The sequence below is a fragment of the Telopea speciosissima genome, chromosome 10 (genome assembly GCF_018873765.1).
Source record: "Telopea speciosissima isolate NSW1024214 ecotype Mountain lineage chromosome 10, Tspe_v1, whole genome shotgun sequence".
NCBI classification, from domain to species: Eukaryota; Viridiplantae; Streptophyta; class Magnoliopsida; order Proteales; family Proteaceae; genus Telopea; species Telopea speciosissima.
Window position 1 is genome coordinate 57068408 of NC_057925.1, and position 18913 is coordinate 57087320.

At 37.3% G+C, this 18913-nt stretch overlaps 1 pseudogene; it reads left to right on the plus strand.

Moving 5' to 3' along the window:
• LOC122643782 overlaps positions 1–18913 on the plus strand; it is a 113020-nt pseudogene that overhangs the window by 60538 nt on the left and 33569 nt on the right.

Here is an 18913-nt window from a genome sequence, read left to right on the forward strand (position 1 = left end):
GTTGCCCTAAATTGATTGAAAATGATCATTTTACCCTTTGTTTAATTTTATAAATAAAAAGATCTAATTGCCCTCATTTATATATTACCCTAACCTAATTTGAAAAAAGACTATTTTACCACTAAATACTTGTTCCTAAAAACCCCAAAATGCCCTCATCCTCTTTGACATACCCAGCACCACCACCACCACCACCACCACCACCCAACTCACAATCGACAATCGATAATCGATAATCGCTGCCGCCTACGCCGCTGCTGCCGCCGTGACCTGAAGGGAACCCTTTTTAAGTTTTTTTTTTCCCATTCCAGTCTCCGCTGTCTTTGTCCTGTATATGTGTTTGTTTTGTTGTATGAGTTGGGTTGGGTTTTTTTATGAGTAAATTACTCCCCCCTCCCCTTGATTATACTCTAATGACAAACCCCTCCCCTGGGTTTTGAGTAATGACTCTCCCCTCCCCTGCATTCCCAAGATTCTATCAACCGTACCCATTCCGTTAAAATGGGCTGTTAAGTGATGACATCATCTATTTTTTTAAGTCCCAAACTGCCCTTATATTTGTAATATTCCAATAATAGCCCCTAACCATATCAAAACCCTAAAAATTTAGCCACCACTTCCATAGCCACGATCACCACCATGGCTGTATCCACCACCGCTGCCCTCACGAGGTCCAAAATGAGACTGACGCCATTGATGGTGATGATGAGAAAGCTATGGGGATGCACAAAGGAAAGACACTAGAAGATCCACATTACACAGTTCAATATAGATGCAAGGAACGGATCAGGTTCGAAACCCTCCACTGCCTTCATCTTCCATATCTTGTATATGGTTAAAACAGGGAGAGATAGAGAGAGAGAGAGAGAGATGTGAAGAAGAGAGAAAATTCCAATTGAATGTAATAGTGGAAATCGAAGCTTAAAATGGAACCCTAGAGTGACGGTAATGGCGATGGTCAAGAGGCAAACAGGAAGATCAAGTTACAATTTTAGAAGTAGAAGCTGCTTTTGCTGAGACAGCCAGAGAGTGAGATAGGGTTTCAAAAATTCTGTCTTTTTTGAGGTTTTGTTTGACGAAGAGGGAACAGATAGAACCTTTGTCTATATCTTCTTCAGATTAGGTGCGACTTCAGCATTAGAAACAAAATTGTCTTCCTATGTTGAGGGGTAAGCGATAACACATCGTCGATTTCAGAGGAGATCTGTAACCTTTACTCAACATGGGATTCATCCAAAACCATACTGCTCTAGACAGCGAAGAAGCTGAAGCGTAGAGGCTAACATTCAGGTCGCTCAATGAAGAAGGCTCTCCCAATATTTCATCTGGTTCCAACTCAGAAATTCGTTTCTCCTGTCGTCGTAATCCCTGTTGATCCTCTAATGGCGACGAGGAGAAGAAAAACAGATACAGGGATATTAACAATAATCAAACTTCTGAATATTTCCTGTGTGTCTCCGTTATTCAATGAATAGAATATATATATATATATATGTAGGTTACAAGGTTCAATCCTATTAATGTTGGGATGAGAATAAAGAAAGCTCCACTTACATGAAGGAGTGGAAAGAAACATAAAATAACAGATCCATTTACATAAGAAAGTGGAAAGAAAGATATAAAAACAGATCCACTTACATAAAGAATAGAAAGGAATATATGTGAGACGTGTGCTCCTTGTGTACCATGCGTTGAGAACGGTAATAAGCAATGAAGAACACATCGTCCGTTCTTAGCTCTGGTTCCTGTTTCCATTGAACAGAGCTCAGGCGACTGATAGCTGAAACAGAGAACAAGCAAACAATGGCGAAATTCGTGACCCAGTAAACTTGAAGCATCATTGGATGAGAAGCGGCCTGGAATCTCTTCTTGTGAAGGATTAAAATCGCAATACCTAGATGCATTGCAGTTTGTACTAGCGGTATTGAATTCAATTCTATACGATTTGGAGTTGCAGGAGGAGGATGAAGAAGAAGAAGTGGGTCAGAGGGCAATATAGTCTTTTTCAACACTTAACAGTCCTTTTTAACGGAATGGGTACGGTTGATAGAATCTTGGGAATGCAGGGGAGGGGAGAATCATTATTCAAAACCTAGGGGAGGGGTTTGTCATTAGAGCATAATCGAGGGGAGGGGGGAGTAATTTACTCTTTTTTTATCTATGGAATGAAATGGGTTTCTGTCTTCCTTCCTTTTCCTTTTTCTTCTGGGTGACTACGATTACTCAGACGCTAAGGAACCCAGATTCGGTGGGATCGGACCGCTTAGAGAGTTAGAAGAAACGTCAAGCCTCTGTAATTTTGCATTTGAACCGAGCTTGTGTGGGAGTAAAGATTCGAGCTTTGGAAGCTCACCGATTCCGACAGGGATTTCGCCGGTTAAGTTGTCCATTAAGCCCAACCAAATCAGCTCCTTCAATGTAGAAAGCCCTTCTGGAATCGAGCCTGATAGGAGATTATCTGATAAATCAAGAACTTTCAGAACTCCCAAATCGGAAAAACTCACCGGAATCTCACCAATAAACCTGTTACCGAAGAGAAGCAGAGACTCGAGCAGTGTTAAGTTCCCAAGCTTGGATGGTAGATAACCAGAGAGATTCGAAGTAGAAATGTCGAGGTATCTGAGATTAGATAAAAGGCCGAACTCCAGTGGAACCCCACCAGAGAACACATTGTAACCGATCTCCAATTGTTCGAGCTGAGTCAAAAAAACACAACTCAGGTGGAATCGGTCCCTGCAAATTATTTCCTGATAAATGTAGAAACTTCAACCTCGATAAACCATAACGTGCCGGAATGCTACCTTGGAAGAAGCTCCCACCAAGGTTGAGCACTTGGAGAAACCGAAGCCTAATGATTTCCTGTGGCAACTGACCCGTGAAACTGTTGCTGAAAGCGTTAGTAGAAAGGGTGTTGGTATTCCAGTCATGGAGAGAAGAAAGAAGGTCTTTAACAGAAGCTTTGAGGTAAAGTAGAGAGACTAGTTGAAGAGGGAGAGTTGCAGAGAGAACCACAGTAACTTCCAAGGAGAAGAAGACGAGGAAGGTGAGAGAGAAATGAGAATTGGGTTTCATGGCTTTATAGGTTTGAGTTGAATTAAGTTTAGAAAGATGTGGATTTAAGGGAGGGGAGATTTCGATGGAAAGAAATACATTTTGGGAGTGTTGGGTGCAGAGGGTGTTTCCATGATGATTGCTTCAGTGAGTGGTGGTGGTGTTAGGATTTCCCCGAAATATGACGAGTGTGGATTTAATTAATTATCGGGTCGATCATTGATAGGGATCGAGAAATACAAGGGCCGACGTGGCTGCTACTATTTTATTGAGATGGACCGCCCCAGCCCGACCCGGTCCATTGTAGAAGTGGGCTAAGGTTTTGGGGAGTATAATAAATACTACTGATGAGAGGTCCCTGCATTCACTATTCTCTTTTCTCTTTTCTCCACAAGAAAGAGAACCGTGGGAGAGATTAGGAGACGGCAGAATATCCCCATCGCAGATTGCATTCATTTTCTGACAGATCGATGCTACTATTGGAGGCGATTTTATATGATCTTCATCAACATACGTGGGTGTCAGGTACACTTTGCTTTCCCTATTTATTATTTCATTCAATTGTGTTCTAGGACTCCGTATGGGGACGGATTCAGGTTTCTCAAAACCCTTGAGTGTTCTAACAGGTGGTGGTGGTGGTGGGTGGCGGCGGTAGACGTCACAATCCAACGGAAGTGGCAGATTCCATAATTTCTGCAATGGAGGTGGAGCTGGAGGTGGTTGGTGGTATTAATGGTGGTGGGTGGCGGTGGTGCTGGAGGTGGGGTTTCTCGGTGGTGGTGGTGGTGGTGGTTGTGGGTGTGTAAAAGAAGATAATGATTTGGGGAAGATGAGGGCATTTTGGGGTTTTTAGGAACAAGTATGTAGGGGTAAAATAGTCTTTTTAAATTAGGTTAAGGTAATACATAAATGAGGGCAATTAGGTCTTTTCATTTATAAAAATAAAACAAAGTGTAAAATAGTCATTTTCAATTAGTTTAGGGCAACAAATAAGTGAGGGTAATTAAGTCTTTTCAAATTTAAGAAAATGGAGCAAAGGGTAAAATGGTCAAAATTTTGGCATCTAACGGTGGTATTTAACGGATTGGACCTATCTGGCATTTGGGGTGTAAAGCAGGGGTGGTACGTGGAATATTGAGCCACTTAGGGGGGGTACGTGTACTTTATCCTTTTTTTTTTAATGAAATTGTTTCATAGTCTTTTTGGAGTCTAGGTCTTTTACCAAGTATGATGACCTCAAATAGAGACTAGGAGGGAAAGAATCCATGCATGTATGTAGCATATCTCATTTAGCTGAGATTCTCCTGACTTGCTGGTGGTTGTGTCTCTTTCTTGTTACTTTCATCTTTCCTTTGTCATTTTTTCATTTTTCATTTCTGTTAGCATCTCTTCATTCTCTCTATTTCAGTTTTCCCTATTTTGTTTTGTGGGATCTATGTAATTGATCCCATTAAGTTGGGATAAGACTGAGTTTATCATTTCATATTCTTTTTCAATTAAGGATTCTCACCTTTTCTTATCAAATTAATAAATCAAATTAAAAACAAATTTTTTTATTTAATTTACTTTTAAATCCTAATTGACCAAACTATAGATTGGAAGGAACCCTAATATGATTTTTGTCTACCCTTAATCTTTTAAGGCATTGGATTAAAGTTTAGACTCCCAAATTGAAATTGTTTTATAGGTTTTTTTTTTTAAATGAAATTGTTTCAATCGTTTTGGAGTCTAGGTCTTTTACCAAGTATGACGACCTTAGATAGAGACTAGGAGGGCAAGGATCCATGCATGTACGTAGCATATCTCATTTAGTTGAGATTCTCCTAACCTGCTAGTGGTTGTGTCTCTTTCCTGTTACTTTCATCTTTCTTTTGTCATTTTTTCATTTTTCATTTCTTTTACCATCTGTTCATTCTCCCTATTTCAATTTTTCCTATTTTGTTTTGTGGGATCTATGTAATCGATCCCATTAAGTTGGGATAAGACTGAGTTTATCGTTTCATAGTCTTTTTCAATTAAGAATTCTCACCTTTTCTTATCAAATTAAAAACAATTTTTTTTTATTTAATTTACTTTTAAATCCTAATTGACCAAACTGTAGATCGATTGGAAGGAAGCCTAATATGATTTTTGTCTACCCTTAATCTTTTAAGACATTGGATTAAAGTTTAGACTCCCAAATTGAAATTGTTTTATAGTTTTTTTTAAATGAAATTGTTTCAATCTTTTTGGAATCTAGGTCTTTTACCAAGTATGACGACCTTAGATAGAGCCTAGGAGGGCAAGGATCCATGCATGTACGTAGCATATCTCATTTAGCTGAGATTCTCCTGACCTACTGGTGGTTGTGTCTCTTTCCTGCTACTTTCATCTTTCCTTTGTCATTTTTTCATTTTTCATTTCTTATACCATCTCTTCATTCTCCCTTTTTTGTTTATACCTCAGTTTTCCCTATTTTGTTTTGGGGGATCCATGTAACCGATCCCATTAAGTTGGGATAAGACTGAGTTTATCGTTTCATAGTCTTTTTCAATTAAAAATTCTCACCTTTTCTTGTTAAATTAGTAAATCAAATTAAAAATAAATTTTTTTATTTAATTTGCTTTTAAATCCCAATATACCAAACAATTGGAAGGAAGCCTAATATGATTTTTGTCTACCCTTAATCTTTTAAGACATTGGATTAAAGTTTAGACTCCCAAATTGAAATTGTTTTATAGTTTTTTTTAAATGAAATTGTTTCAATCTTTTTGGAATCTAGGTCTTTTACCAAGTATGACGACCTTAGATAGAGCCTAGGAGGGCAAGGATCCATGCATGTATGTAGCATATCTCATTTAGCTGAGATTCTCCTGACCTACTGGTGGTTGTATCTCTTTCCTGTTACTTTCATCTTTCCTTTGTCATTTTTTCATTTTTCATTTTTCATTTCTTATACCATCTCTTCATTCTCCCTTTTTTGTTTATACCTCAGTTTTCCCTATTTTGTTTTGGGGGATCCATGTAACCGATCCCATTAAGTTGGGATAAGACTGAGTTTATCGTTTCATAGTCTTTTTCAATTAAGAATTCTCACCTTTTCTTGTTAAATTAGTAAATCAAATTAAAAATAAATTTTTTTATTTAATTTGCTTTTAAATCCCAATATACCAAACAATTGGAAGGAAGCCTAATATGATTTTTGTCTACCCTTAATCTTTTAAGACATTGGATTAAATTTTAGACTCCCAAATTGAAATTGTTTCACACTTTTTTTTTAAAATGAAATTGTTTCATAGTCTTTTTGGAGTCTAGGTCTTTTACCTAGTATGACAACCTCAGATAGAGACTAGGAGGGTAAGGATCTATGCATGTATGTAGCATATCTTATTTAGCTGAGATTCTCCTGACCTGTTGGTGGCTGTGTCTCTTTCTTGTTACTTTCATCTTTCCTTTGTCATTTTTTTCATTTATTTAACCATCTCTTCATTCTCCCTTTTTGGTTTATACCTCAGTTTTCCCTATATTTTTTTGTGGGATCCATGTAACCGATCCCATTAAGTTGGGATAAGACTGAGTTTATTGTTTCATAGTCTTTTTTAATTAAGAATTCTCACATTTTCTTATTAAATTAGTAAATAAAATTAAAAATAATTTTTTTGATTTAATTTACTTTAAATCCAAATTGACCAAACTGCAGTATGGAAGGAAGCCTAATATGAATTTTGTCTACCCTTAATCTTTTAAGACGTTGGATTAATGTTTAGACTCCCAAATTGATCTTTTGAGTTTTAAAACTTTGACAAATGGAAGATCGGCTTTCATAATTTTCAAAAGAAAATAACTTATGTATTCAATTTTTTTTATTTTTTTTTTGGATAGAACAAGCTCTTCATCTACTACAGAAATACCCAAGTTTAGTCTGGATCAAGGATAGTTTGAATTTTACAGCCATGGGAGCACTCTCGAAGAGGCATACTGCATTTAAAAGTTCATTACCAACCAAAAATATTGGGAACTTGGGATATTATTTCATGTACTCATGTAAGTATTTTCTATCATCATCAATCCCTTCTTTTAACTCTATTCTTAATCTAAATAAGGGAGCAACCGGTTCCTACAAGTCTGTTGGGGAAATTTTTATGGTACCATTTTCTATACGTGATTATAGTACTTCAATTCCATGCTTTGTTTTTTGGTAAACAATTCCATGCTCGCTTGATGTAGGCAACGGCATTACTATTTGAAACCGAAAATTTGCGGAGTGTTATTTTCAATAAACAGGCCCCAGCTAGAGAAGTTATCTTGGCATTGAAAGACTGATGTCCCATAAACCTAAATAACATGATCACTCATGCATATATATATATATATAAATCACAAAAATAGTATTTTGAATTTGTACCTTTCACTCTTACCAAAAAAAAAAAAAAAAAAAATTTATACCTTTCACTGTCAAGGTTTGGATTGATGCAACCATTAGTCCTACTTTGATCGAACTATGCAATTAACCTTCAACAATATATATTTCATAGCATAACTTAAAACAGGGCCGAGATGGGCCTTACGGGGCTCAACCCGAGGGTTCAACTCTGGCCTGGCCCATCCCTGACTTAGGATCAAAAATTTTTAACCCTAACCCGCCCTCAAACTAGTTTTTCTCTCAACCCAAGTCCTGTTCGAGCTTAGGGCGAGCCAAGACGGGTTCAGGCCATCAAGGCCAAACTTGCACCCCTATTTGTATATGAATCTAATTAATTTTGATCTTATAATTCACTTTCTACTTAAATCATATTCTAAATGCAAAATTCCCTATTAATATATAATTGGACCAGTTCTGGATGCCCATGTCGATGCCAAAAATGCTTGTTGGCGCACAAGAGGAGACGTAGAAAATTCTTTCGATGCCAATGGAAACAACACTCAAGGTTCTCTCTCTCTCTCTCTCTAATAGGCTTTTAATTATTCCTAGGTAGCTAGTACTATATTATATCCCAATGGCAATATTTCATTCTGATGGACGCAGGAAATATGATGAATTGTGGCTATGCACGGTTACAAATTGCATTATTTTTCAGATTTGTAAGGGTCTATGGTTAAGCTTCCACAGGCTATTTCAGAATACACTTATCAAACTAGGTGAGAAATTAATTGATGAGAATCACCCCCATCATCATCATTATCATCTTCATATATATATAAAATAGTTTTACTTATTGCAAGCAGCATTCTTAATCATGAAAGTTAACTCTTGCCTGCCTGCATGCCTACCTGACTGGTTACATGTATATACATTGATTGATATATATAGTGCCTGGTTGCAAGAAAATCTATGAGGACAAGTTGAAGCATTATGCAGCTTCAGAGCTACTAAAAGAACTATGGAGGTTGCTATTAGATTCGGATGACCTTGACCGTGTAATGGAAACACTTTCTATTGCAATTTTTCGAGCGGCCGAGTTAGGGATTGTTGAAATTATCGAAGGGTGTATCAACAACTATCCTCAGCTTCTATTGAAATTGCAAAGAGATGATAGCCGAACAGTATTTCACCACGCGATCAAAAACCGCCAGGAAAAGATTTTCGGGCTTATCCATCATCTAAGCTCATCAATGAAGAATGATCTTGTACGAAGAGGGGATTCATCAAAAAATTGGATGTTACATCTAGCTGCAAAACAACCACCTATTCAGAGGCTCAATCAAGTTCCTGGAGCAGCTCTCCAAATGCAACGTGAGCTACTTTGGTATAAGGTACATACCTGATTTTAATTCCCTTAACCTAGCTAGCTCCCTAGCCCCATTTTTTTTTTTTCTATGTTAAGTTAACTCTAGCTAGTCATCATGCGTGTATGTGTTAATTTTGATACTCCTTGTTTTTTTAATCTTCATGTTAGGAAGTGGAAAGGATTATATACTCCATCAATCGAATGGATCCTAACAAAGAAGGGAAAACACCAAAAATATTATTTGCAAAGGCGCATAAAGACCTAGTAAAAGAAGGAGCAGCATGGATGAAGGATACATCAACACAATGCATGGTGGTAGCAACACTTATCACTACAATTATGTTTGCAGCAGTGTTTACCGTACCAGGTGTTCATACAGGAGGAGGAGGAGAACCCAATTACGTACAAGGCAAATTTCCATTAGTTTTTGTCATATCAAATATAGTGGCACTTTGCTCTTCGGTCGCTTCAATGTTGATGTTTCTAGCCATTATTACTTCACGATATGCGGAAGAAGACTTCTTCTCGACTTTGCCTCGGATGTTGATGCTGGGCCTTTTATTTCTCTTCGTCTCTATTGTGGGAATGATGATAGCATTTGTGGCAGCTATCTTATTTATGCTTCACTACGATCTTCGTTTACACATCTTCTTTCCAATTGTCTTACTAGCAAGTATCCCAATAACCATATATGCTTTGGTGGAATTTCCCTTGTTCATACAATTGTTGTTTACCACATCCTCATCACATGTCTTTGGAAAGAGAATTAAATAAGCTTGCAGGCCGGAATGGGTACGTAGTAATAATATATACTTTACCATTGTTGTGTTGTAGAGGGAACAATATAAGAAAGAAGTGTAATGTAAAATCATGTGTAAAGTGTGGTATTTTATAATGCTAAGAATATGAGTGATTTCTGTGTTTATTGTTATAATTCTTCTATGCAACCTTTTATTTTCTTGGTGGAACAAAAAAAAAAAGATATGCTTTTAGTAGGTTCCAAATCCTCTACTACTGAGCTGTCCGGTTGGACCGTGCTGCCCAGACACAGTGTTGTGCCTAATGTCCACCTTACCCTTGCCCGAATGCCTTGCCCAAGTGGGGGTAAGGCGGTCTTTGTGCGCAACACCATGTCTAGGCAACATGATCCTGCCGGGCAGCTCGGCAGTCGAGGATCCAAATTCCTTTTAGTAAGGTCATAAGGCCTGTTGGGTGTGATTGCATGCATTGGCTCCTTTTTTTTGGGGGCTTGTTCCAATAAAATGATATGCTTTTGCCAATTAAAATACAAAGGCCATAATCATCGAGTTCTTAATTTAAGTTTACATTGTTTCACACTATAAGGGTTAGAAATTAAGGTTACACTAAAATGGTAAGAAAGTAAGGTTACAATCTTGTTGTAATCAACTTTGGTGACAACAAAATTTTCCCATAAAAGAATGGAAGACAGATGAAACAAAAAAAGAACATCCTTTCATTTAGTGTTAACAAATAAGCTTCCTCGATATCTTTCTATGTGGCAAATGCGCATATTTAAGAGTGGGAGGGAGGGGGGGATATTTTCAATGCTCACTCAATATATGTGGCATGATTAGTGTGACATTATAAAATCAATTAAGTAAAACATAGAGGGATTTTCTTATTGACACCCCTCAAGGTGTTAGAATTTGTAATCTCACACTATAAGGGTTAGAAATTTGTGTCAAATCATATGCGTACTCGAAAAATGTGTATGAAAATGATTGATAATAACATGATGATATATTACTTTCAACTTATTTTTGAAAACCCGTTTATGCTCTATCTTAAATACCTTTTAAGAATAAGACAAAAGACAATTAAAAAGAGGATGTCAAGTTCTAAATATACCTATAGAGGAATCAATCAGAGACTCTCTTCTTTTATAGAGGAATCCCGAGCATAATGAATTGTTCGTAAGAAAAACCATCCACTGCTGTATATACACCAAGGAATGCAATCTAGGGGGCCCTGACTGTACCTTGAATGCTAGGGATCTTGAGTTATAAGCGTAGCTTGAGCCTGCATGGTTATATGGACTATAAGGCAGGATGCCCAAGCCCAGCCCATTATAGTTGAGTAACTTTAGGAATGCTGCATAAATTTACCGGACAATGAGGTGGGCGTTGTGTGAAGTTCATTTGGGAGTTGATCTTGTTGCATGTTGTCCATCCCACCTCCCCCACCCCTCCTTTTATAATGGTAGTCTTTCTATTTGAGCCTTTGGATAGGAATAGACTAGCGCTAATATATAATCCAACATAAAAACTTAAGCTATTAGGTGGAGAAAGCCCAATAATATATAAATGTACATCCAAAGTCGTAGATTACCGATGTAGGACCATATCGATCTATGAATTTGAAAAAGCTCCATTATATGGGCAGGTCATAGTTTTTCCTATAGATAGATTGCCCTTTAGGCACTGCTTATTTCGCAGTACATTTTTTCTTTGAAATGATGTTTTATCTAAATATAAATTTTCCTGTAAAATTTTTTTTTTTTTTGGGGTCATTTTAAGTATTATATGTTTAAATAAATAGTAAAAAATCTTATTTTATATGAAAATTTTGTATTTGCTCTCTTTTTACATGAAAGCGGAGGGAGCCTTAGGAAAAGTTAAGACTCTTAAATTAAAAGTTCTAATGTGTTTTACACGCCATGAAGAGATTACTTGGGAAGTTGGTATTCCTTCCTTAATTTTCTTACATTCTTACTCTATAAAAGTGTTTATTGTTATTTCAACCATGGAATTAGACACCTTGAATGTAGCATAAAACAATTTATAGACCCTTTATTCACCCTCCCGACCTCTTTATCTTTTTAATGTTTCAACCATCAAGGAATAAGACACCTTGAGTGTAGCATAAACATTGCTTTTACAACCCTAAACTCCACTTTAAGTCCAAAAGACAAAGCATAACCTCATTAAAGTTATTAGATGCCTCATTACATATGGGTAATTTTGTCTTTAGGATGCTTTTTTTTTTTTTTTTTTTGTTTCTTTGGTTCTTTTGGGGCCTGGGGTTGGGGAGAGGAGGGAATTTCCAGAAGTAACATTCTAAAGCAATAAAATACAAAGAACAGCTGTGGCTCTTGCATTTACTATATATATGTTAGAGATGGTCGACTTCTATAGTGGCTTTCGAGAAAACTTCACAATTGAGGGACGACTCGTTGCTATATTGCTCTACGGCTTCTTCTGGTGAACTCTCAATTGGGGGTAAGAACAATTCTCGAGGCTTTTTTTTTTAATGTATTTTTTTGAAAGGGAAGGACTCTCTACTGTCGAGTTGTCTGTACTGTCGTGTGCATTCCAGATACAGCAAGGTGGCGAAAATATTGCCCTACCTTTACCTGAGAGCCTTGTTTGAGTGAGGGTAAGACGATCTTTACTGCCTTACTGTGAATGGAACGCACGAAAGTAAGGGCTGCTCGAAAGTAGATGATCCAGATCCACGTTACTAACGGACCTAGTAACATGTTTCCTTCTTGATTTCAGCAAATTTACGTGAAAAGCAGTTAGTTTTCTTTTTTTTTTATTTTTTATTATTATTATTATTTATACATGCATTATTATATATAAGAAAATGTATATGCAGTAAATTGTAGTAGCCTAATCTAATCGGACCAAGGCTAAAAGTGGACCATTTACTTTATATGCATTACTTGCTGAGACTGAAATTAATGAGTCTCCTTGGAGACGGAAACTATTTTTTTTTTATCCTTGATTACGTCACTTAATCCCTTCGAAATGTGGTTATATTTGTAATTTCAGTGTCATCCCCTGAATTTTTATTGTCTCCTGTTATTGCACAGTGCAATGCTGCATCGTGCAGTGCCGCATAGGCCATGTGGCACAGTGAGCCCCACATGGTGCACATAGCCTATGCAGCCACCGCACAATGCAGCACTAGACTGTGCAATAAATAGGAGGCAACAAAAGTCCATCATCCCTCCCTCCTTTTGCCCTTTCAATCTTCGTGTCCTAGACATGGGAGCACACGAAAGTACCACCAGCATCTATGTTGATGTTCATGTGTGTGTTCTCAATGCTCCCATGCTGGTGCAGACGCCACACAACTAGACAGCGATCTCTTACCCTTAATCCTTATTAATATTACTAGTTTGTGTTTGTACGCTCTCATTGGGAGAAACTCTCTCTCTCTCATATTTGTGTTTTTTGTGTAAAAAGAGATTCCTATTGAATGCCCAACAGAAATGAATCAAAGTGTTCAAGCTAATACAAAACAAACACTACATTGTGTCCACATTGCCCATATCCTTCTACCTATATATTTTAAATCAAAGTAAGAAACCCTATCTTTCTCTGGGCCCACTTCTAATTTCTTAATTCATTTTATACATTAATTTATTTTTATATATAATAAATTACTAAATGAACTTATTTTTATATAGCATTTTATATGGTAAATGGAATGAATCAGCGAGTTGAATCCCAATTCCCTTCAACAAATTGAAGTTGGAGGATCAAATCCTAATTTTGTGCTTTTCGAATATAATTGCATGAAGTTGCATTTTAGGCAGTGTTTGGTATGCATATTTAGAATGCATTTTAAGTCGATTTTGCATTTTGGGATGATAATAAAAAGTTGTTTTTATGACGATTTCTAACCATTTTATACTCATTCTTATTTCAAATATAATCAATTACAAACATAATTTTCTTTCTGATTCAATTTTATTAATTTTTTTTATATGTGTTATTAGTTCAAGATTATATATATGATTTGCTTGCTTTCTTCATAGGTATGGAAGGACCATCAGCAACTAATGTCTCAACAGTGAAAGAATTTCCAATTTCTAGGGAAAGTGACGAGGCATCACAGGAAAAAATTGATTCTTATTCTGTAGAAATTGCACTGCAATTTGACCGCATTCCTACTCTGACAAAAGAAAGCTATACGGATTGGAAAATTTTGATGGAAACATTCTTGAAGGACATGAGAGTGTGGGATTATGTCATTGGAGAAAAATCTAAACCTGAGGACATAAAGAATATGGAAAGAATTAAAGCAATATTCTTAACAAAGTGTGGAGATGATAATACAAAACAAGCTATTAAAGGGCTCGACACCAAACTTATTTGGAGACACTTGGTTACCATGTATGAGGTCACTCAACCAACCAAAACAGGTATTATGATTTCTACACAAATATTTTTCAAATGTTAACAATGTTTTAAGTGATACATGTAAGGGTTGGTGTTTTCGGTGGGGGAGCATGGTCCACGCACACCATGAGAGTCAATGAGAACACATATATTGGCATCATCTCATGGGGCCACCTTTATGAGGGGTGGGGTGGTCATTTCATCTTTTCTATTTCTAGGTGTATGTAGGCAGTACACTTACCCACGTGGGTAGTACACTTCCCCCACAGAGAACTTTTTTCGTTACTTTTTTTTTAATTCGCTAAAGGGACCATTTGTATTAGAAAGAATAGAAAAAATGTACAAAAATAGAACACAATCCCTAAAACAAGAAACCAGGGCAAAAACTAAGAATCCTAAACCGAGCTCATCCCTAGAGATGTAAATGGATATTCATAAATCCGTATTCGATCCACTTTTGTACCCGTTTAGTAGAATCCGAATCTGTCCAAAACTAATCGGATACGAATATGATAATCTCCCCACCCGATCGATTATTATCCGATTCGTTTAGCAATTCGACGGTAATAAAATATCTAAAATATAACTCTGTATTTGTCTATCCTTTTAAGTTACCTTATTGGATTTTGTTATCTTATTTTTATAAATTTATAAGTTAAGATAATGTGATTCTTTTTTTAGATTTGCTATTGGTTTATATATATTGTTTTATGCAATGTGATACATGGAATTACATATCTATTAAAAAATCAAAAGTAAAAGACGTAAGAGAATAAAAGACTAAGAAGAATACAAAAAACGGTAGTTACTGAACTCTCAAGTCTCAACCCTACCCCTCATCATAAAAATGGTAAATATGTCAACGGATAGTCAAAAAATCGTATTCGATCCGTATTCATGTCCATTTAGGAGAACTTGTATTCAAAAAATACTATCTGGAAATTATCCGAATCTGTCCAAAAATTAATAAGATATTATCTGAATCCGTCCGAATATAATCTGACACGAATATGATAATGTCACTATCCGACCGAATTCGATCCGTTTACATCCCTACTCACCCCTCTCTCCTTCAGCAATGCCATCAACAGGATGGGACTAACTCACTACATCATATAAGAATGAAAAGAAAAATCTTTGCAACCGCAAAGAACATGGTCTGCGTTGCGCATCCGTTTGAAGGTCTTGAAGAACCAAGGAAAAAGTGATCATAGTAGAAGAAACCATGCACACACTCTTGAGCATCCATTGTGAATTTATTCTGGTTCTGTTTTTTGTTTTTTTTTTATATATATATATATGTATTATTAGTTCAAGAGTATATGATTTGGTTTCTTCATAGGTATGGAAGGACGGAAGGAAACTAATGCGTCATCAGTGAAAGAATTTCCTACTTCTAAGGAGAGTGCTCTAGAAATTGCACTGCAATTCGACCGCATTCCTAATCTGACAAAAGAAAATTATATGTCTTGGAAAGAAATGATGGAAAAATTCTTGAAGGACACAAGAATGTGGAATTATGCGGTTGGAAAACAACGTAGTAGACATGATAGCATTTCCGAAACAGAAAAAGAGGATGGTATAAGGAATAGGAGAATTAGAATAATGTTGAGAAGAAAGTGTGGAAGAAGGACACTACCATATATTGAAGGACTACGCACCAAATATATTTGGAGCCAATTGGTTGCCATGTATGAGTTCACTTATCCACCAAATACAGGTAAGTAATATATATATATATATATATATATATGGTTTCTTTCTATCGTTTATTAATTTCTTGAAAGTTTAACACAATTTTTAAGAGGCTCCCCCCACTACGGTGTCTGAGGAGGGTCATTTATGCAGAGAAGTTGATTTTAGAGTTGGATCCATGACCACTTGATTACAATGGAGCAATTTTACTGCTGTACCAAGGCCCATCCTCAGAAAAGACATATAATATGTAATACAATTAAAAAAATAACAAAAAGTTAATTACATTCAAAGTTCAATTGTGAAGAATAAAATTAGGGAAAAGGGTGGGCACCCCTCCGGGGTACCCAACTTGTGTCTGCTTCTCCCCAAAACCTTCTCTTCCCCCCCCCCCCCATGGAAAGGACCACCCTACCCCTTCCATCCCACCCAGTCCATTGGTCAAGACTGCACACATACCTGGAGAGGGCAGTGTGCCAATCTCCAATTCGGCTCTCCTCCATCCGTGGCTGGAGATGGAGGATCCAACCCAACCAAAAGAGGGGTGTTTGGGTCATTTCACAGATGGGCCCCACCCTTGAAATAACCAAAACCCCCTCCCATGGAAAGGACCACCCTACCCTTCTCATCCCACCTAGTTCATTGGTTAAGACTGCACACATACTTGGAGCAGACTGCATGCCAACCTCCAATTCGGCTCTCCTCCAGCCATGGCAGCAGTTGGAGGATCCGGCCCAACCAAAAGAGGGGTGTTTGGGTCATTTCACAGGTGGGCCCCACCCTGTGAAATGACCAACCCCCCTCCCCCATGGAAAGGACCACGCTACCCCTCCCATCCAATCAATTGGTCAAGACCGCACACATACCTGGAGCGGTAACCTCCAATTCGGCTCTCCTCCATCCGTGGCGGGAGATGGAGGATCCAACCCAACCAAAAGAGGGGTGTTTGGGTCATTTCACAGGTGGGCCCCATCCTCACCACCCTGTGAAATGACCAAACCATAGGAAATGAGGAGAGTCTAAAGATAATTAAAGTGTTTTAATTATATATCTATTTACCTTGGCATGCAGGGATGATAATGAGGAGGAGCACAAATTACACATGGTGTGTGCCTTTTTACGAAGCTATTGTTGATGGTAACTGGAATAGAGTCCATGAGATTCTGTTAAAAAATGAAGGAGCTCTTACAGCTAGGCTCACATCAGAAGGAGAACTTCCTCTTCATGTGGCAGTTCAAAAAAGAAAGGTTAAAATTGCAAAGGAATTGATAAAAATGATGCAGAAAGAGCAACTATTAGCAAGAGCAAAACATGGGAGAACAGCCCTACATATTGCTGCTTCAGATGGTAATTTAGAGATTGTGAAGGCCATCGTCAAAAAGAATGAGAAAATGGTGGTGAGTGTAAGCGAACAGGACGACAATGTCAGTCCCATCATCGTCGCTGCAAAGGCCGGCAGCAGAGATGTGGTGCATTTTCTTTATCCCTTCACCATCACCCAAGAAGCTAAGCTCAAGGATCAAGAATTTTACCCTGTCCCACGTAAAACAGCTAGAGCTACATTTCTTACTTCTCTAATTTTGGGGTTTTTCTATGGTAAGTTTTCTAAGTATCTAGCTACCTAGTATTTACTTAATTACCCTTTTTATCATTATGTATTGGACCGCACTCTTGCGAGTTTCTCTCCACCTACGGTGAATGGAATCTCATTTACCGAACGAGAGGTGGGAGAAGACGGGAATGGGTATCAGGATGGTATTTTAGAATATATATACTTAAAACCCCTATGAGGCGTTTGTGAACTCTATAGGTGGAGGAAAACTTTGTCCTTATTTATTATTTGTAGGGTTAGCTCATAATCTACTGCAAAGATACCCAACTTTACTACTGGAGAAGGATGTTAATGGGATTACAGCCATGGATGCACTATCACTTACGCCTTCTGGATTTCGAAGTTCATTTTCAACTATAAGTGGAAGTTGGACGGCGGGATATTATTTTGACAAATTCATTTATTTCTGTAGGTATTTCTATCAATATTAGTTGCTTCTTTTAGTTTTACTATTCTTAATTAGGCAGTGTTTGGAATGCATTCTAAGTTGATTTCACATTCTACTCTTGAATGATACCATTCAAGAATGCAAAATCAACCTAAAATGCATACCAAACACAACATTAATCTGAAAAAAATAAAAAATTTGAGTAGGGTTCCTACAAGCCCTGATTTATTACAGAAAATCTAGCTAGTTAATTAGTTTACTTGTTTAAATAATATTCCAAAAATGCAAAATTACCTCTGTATTAATATATTTGGTCGTCTAGTGCTAGATGTCCAAGTCCATACCAAATTTGCTTGTTGCCACACAAGAGGAGATGTAGAAAATTCCTTCGATGTCAACAGAGACAACACTGTTCAAGGTACGCATTCTCTCTTTCTCTCTATAGAGGGACATATCCCCCAAAAATGAAAAAGAAAAAGTTTTCCAACCCCCACGGTGAAGGAAACACCCAAAAATCCAAGAGTCATAATCACTCCCCTTTTATTGTATCAAGTCAGAATTACTCTCATTGTTCCCCTGTGCCCTTTCCACACCATCCAAAACCATCATGGATGAAGGATACTTCCTTCCACCTGGATGAAGGAAAACTCAGTCCAGAGGCAATAATAGTAAATGGACCAGAACGGTTGGAAAATATTCAATTACCTAAAAAAGTATTGAGGTAATCCTACGTCGGTTGTGGGTACTCCAAGTATCAAGTATAAGAATCACAAGAGGCCACCCCACTTTGAATCAATGAGTTTTCAGATGAAAGCTTAATATATATGGTATCAGAGTAAGTATGTTGGGCCTCCGTCGATGATAGGCCCTGCTGAGCTCAACTCTTTTTTTATGCAGAAAATATGATCATCATATGTGGGCCATGCACAACTGCTACAAATTGCACTATTGTCAAGTTCTTTAAGGGTCTATGCTTACGCTTCCACATGCTATTTCAGAAAGCACTGAAACTAGGTACGTACGTGAGAATAAATTAATTGATTGATGAGAATATATAAATCACCTTATGCATGGATGCATGCATGAAATTAACGATATAATAATTAAACTGGGATGGTAGTGTTTGGTTCCACGTACATCTATCGTGAGAAGTTGAAACATTATGAAGCTTCTGAGCTACTAAAAGAAGCATGGAGGCTAATATCAGAACATGAGGACTTTGAACGTGTGATGGATGTAGTGATTCCAGCAATGTTTCAAGCAACCCGGAATGGAATTGTTGAATTTATTAAAGAGATTATTACTAATT